The following is a 4400-nucleotide window of genomic DNA, read 5'->3' as shown; positions in this document are numbered from 1 at the left end:
ATCCCTTCTCTCCTGCGGGATAACCTTCTCCTTACCCTTTCCTTGCTGCTGGTCTTCCTCCACTCTCTTGTACTCGTCAATACGGTCCATGAGGCGACGTACGCTGCGGATGGGCTTTTTAGTCAAAGACTTTCTCAAGTCATGATCAGTAGGAAGGCCTACCTTAAAAGTATTGAGCGCCACCTCATCAAAGTCACCATCTATTTCATTAAACATTTCCCAGTACCGGTCAGAATATGCTTTCAACGTCTCCCCTTCCCTCATGGTCATGGATAGCAGCGAGTCCAATGGCCGAGGTACTCTGCTACACGTAATGAACCGCGAAATGAATGCTCTAGTGAGCTCCCCAAACGAACCTATAGACCCCGATTTAAGGCCGTTGAACCACCTCATAGCAACAGGTCCCAAGCGAGAGGGGAAAACTTTACACATCAGGGTCTCGTTGTGAGAGTGCACCGCCATCCTCTGGTTAAAGTGACTCACATGCTCCACCAGATCAGTTCGGCCATTGTAGATGGTAAATGTGGACTGGGTAAACCTCCTGGGAAGCCTCCCTTTCTCAATCCTCTGTGAAAACGGAGATTTGGAGAGTTGATGCAACGCTCGACTCATAGCATCGTTCCCTAAGCCTCTAGAAGGAAGCTTCTTGCGTTTGCGAGATGGCTGGTCGTCCTCCTCACCAGAGGACATTGCACTGGGGGGTGAGCATGACCTTGAGCTGTAGCTACCTCCCCGGACCTCCTCTGAGGAAGGATTAGATGAAGACGGCAAAGACCTACGTCTGGCGCGGCGTAGCTTCCTCTTCAAACGATTATTCTCCTTCTGCATGGCTTTAGCACCATCCTCATGGGTGGTACTACCCCCACCATGAGTATGGCTAGCCCCGGGGTATTCTGTATGGACACTTCCCTCATGGTCCATTCGACGCTCAAGACGCTCGAAAAGATCCTCCGGTTGTGATCCCTGTGACTCTGCATGGTGAGAACCCAGGCCTGCCATAGTATCCCAACTCCTTCTAGACTAGATTTCCCACAGACGGCGCCAATTGTAAGTGCACAATTGCACCTGGACCCAAAGAAGGTTATGGGCTCAGGCCCAATGAGCCTTAAACAATGAAATTTGTAGAGTGTGGGTTCGAAATCTAGATTAAAGGTACTGAGAACTTGATAACGGGCTTTTATAAGCAAACACTTATAAATAATGAATGATAATTGCAAATGGGTCTCCTCGGACTAGAGCTGAGGACTATTTCTTTACTATTTCTCTTTCTTCCTTAAAGATTACAATTCTTAATTTCTTTCTTAGCTACCGATCTCCCCCTTTTTTCTCTGGCGTTCATCCCCTTTAAATACTTCTTTCTCTGATGCTTTATTCACGTGTTGCTCTAACCCCCTTCCCCCTAGATATTTCTTTTTCTTAGTACCTTTGAATAGTGACCAGAAGTTTCAGTTCTACTGTTCAGGGGTCACTTCCCCATTAATGCGGCCAGGGAGGTAGGTGCAGAGTCTTTAATGTGGTGGTGGCAGCCTTTTCTTTTGGTATTTTTCTAACACCGGTGTACCTTGAAGATTCAGGGTTTCCCCCTTTAACCATTAGTCTTTCCAGAGTTGTGCCTTGACCTTCATAATGAAGCTTTGAGTTCTCTTGGACCTGTCCGAGGAGAAGCTCACCCTCGGCTGTATCCTCGGATCCTCGGCGTATGGGCCAATTCGTAGAGTTTAATTCTGGAGCAGGTCGGCCCTCCATGCTATAGTCCAAAGGCCCATATGCCCACTTGGGTCATTTTACTCCCCACAGCAAGTAACGCTATGTTTCTTGAAATACATACGAAATATTCTATTTTTTAAATATATATATATTTTTTAGGAATCATCTTTAAAAAAAATATATTATGTTATGGTTCTCAACAAAAAAAAAAATGTTATGAGGTGAGGAGGTATATATAAACTTCTCTGTTGCTTTTACAGTATCATCTCGCTTATATATTTTAGGAGCTAGAGAGGGTGTTATTTATGAAATCTTAAGGGAGGAAGATGTGATTTACTCTTTTATATTTTATATAATATTGTTACTATTATATCTTCTTCTTCTTTTCTTTTTTTTTGAGGTCTTGCTAGTAGTATATATTTTGTTATTAAATATTATGAGATCTTAAATCTCTAATACATTAATCATTACGCTTTCAAAAGAAATAAAAAAGTACATTAATTATTATGGTACGTAGTTGGTTAGATTAACCGATAATCAAGATTCTAATCAACTATGCAGACATGCTTCTGATCTGAAAAAAAGACTTAAAATTCAGGACTCACAGTTTAACCTTATTACTAAATTGGTTAGTACCCTATGCCTGCAGTGGACTGGCAATGCTAATACCTTAAGGAAAGTTGTAATTAACCTTTGTCTAGTTCTTTGCCATGTATATAGTGACCATTAAAAATAAAAATAATGAGGTGTAATTAATTAAACTAGTGTGTAACTCCATAGGGCACAGAGTACATTTAAAACTAATCTCAATCATATATATATATATATATATATATAAAATTTATAATCAAATTAAATTTAGACTCTTTGATTTTTACATCAAATAATTCATTTGCCACAAAAATTAAAAAATTAGATGGCATATGGTACAAAATTGAACTTTAATTAAAATTTAATTTTTCCACTAAAAAAAATTAAAATTCAACTTAGAATCTAATTGAATTTAGACTCTTCGATTTTTACACCTTATAATTTATTTGACATTCAAATTTAAAAATTAGATGAGACACATGGCACAAAATTAGACTTCAATTTAAAATTTAATTAGATTTTTTCTCAGTTTTAGCTATATATATATATAGACTAGCTGGTTGTAAGTGCACAATTGTACCCGGACCCAAAAACAAGTATTGGGCTCAGGCCCAATGAGCCTTATATAATAAAATTTATAGAGAATGAGTTTGAAATCTAAGTTCGGGATGTTGGACGTTCGATTAGCAGGTTAGAATGCTTCAATCTATGCAATCGATAAACAAATATGACGAAAAGACATCCTCGGACGTAAGCCGAGAACGATTTTTCTATATCTTTCCTTTCTATGACAAAGTTTACAACTCTTGGTTCTTACTTCCTTCTCCCTAGAAAACGTCGATCCCCTTTCCTTATGTACTTCCTTTGTACTAGTTTTTCCAGGTATCATACAAATCTTTCCCTTAGATACTTCCCCTCTCCACCACCTTCTTGAAGTCTTTAAATGATAGCAGAAAGGTTGAATTCTATTGTTCAGAGGTCATTTTCTCATTAATGCGGTTAGGGAGGTAGATGCAGGGTCTTTAATGTGGAGGTAGCAGCTTTTTCCTTAGATATTTCTTTCACATCCTTGCGTCTAGAGGGTGCTTGGATCACCCTCTTACCCATTAGTTATTTCCAAAATTCTGCCTTTAACCCGTTTAGCAAGCCCCAGGATTATCGCCGGGCATGCCCGAGGATGCATTCCTCCTCGGACAGCTCCTCGGACCTTTACAGTGCGGATAGACTCCTGGGCCTGGAGGCTATGATAAAAAACAAACTGGTACCAGCCAAATAGGCCCAAAGCCCAAATGTTTATTCAGGAGCTTTCACCCCCCACAATAGCCCCTCAAAACTTTATTTTTCCCACCCATCCGAGGAGAGAAATAGAGTTTTAATCCGACTAGATTACCTCCCACACGCTTTGTAATCCACCGCGCGTGTACGGGTCTTTTCGTTCCCTGAAAATGCCTTCTGACGCTTTGAAACCCAGAACGCGCGCATTTATGATCGCAAGTTACATCCTGTTCCCCATGTTCGACGGCAAGATGAACATCCAACGGTCCAAGTTGGCCCTGAAAATTTGAGCGGGACAAATTCAATTTCGAGGCCGCCTCCCGCACGTCAAAATGCCTGGAAACCCGCGCCTTTATTCATTTCTCCAGCAATCAATCATATCTAAACGTTAATCATTACCCTTTCTCTCCAGAAGCTCGTGAAGACTTGCATAACCAACTCTCGTACGTTCTTACTTTCTTTGCTCCTTCCTTCTCGGATTCTATCCTCGACTCCCCTCTAAACTTCCTTTCTTCTTTGAACTCGCATTTTCGCTTCTCCTAGATGGGTAGATTTAAGTGCCTGGTTGATACCGACGTTGGCATGGAAGGTTTTAGGGCCAAATACCAGATTCTCAATGACATAGGTCTAAAGTATTGCCTAGTAGAAGCCGTAGGCATCGCTAGAAAAACGGGAGAAGTCATCCTTCCCATGATCGCCTTCATAGAAGGTGGATTGACTCTCCCTATGTGAAATGTGACTGGAGAATACCTTCGCAACCATAGGTTATGCCCAGACCAGTGCGCACCAAACGTGTTTAGGGTCTTAGGTAGTGTCGACGCTCTAAA

Source organism: Castanea sativa, chromosome 4 (assembly GCF_040712315.1).
Source record: "Castanea sativa cultivar Marrone di Chiusa Pesio chromosome 4, ASM4071231v1".
In the NCBI taxonomy this organism is placed as follows: domain Eukaryota; kingdom Viridiplantae; phylum Streptophyta; class Magnoliopsida; order Fagales; family Fagaceae; genus Castanea; species Castanea sativa.
This window is presented reverse-complemented; position numbering follows the sequence as displayed.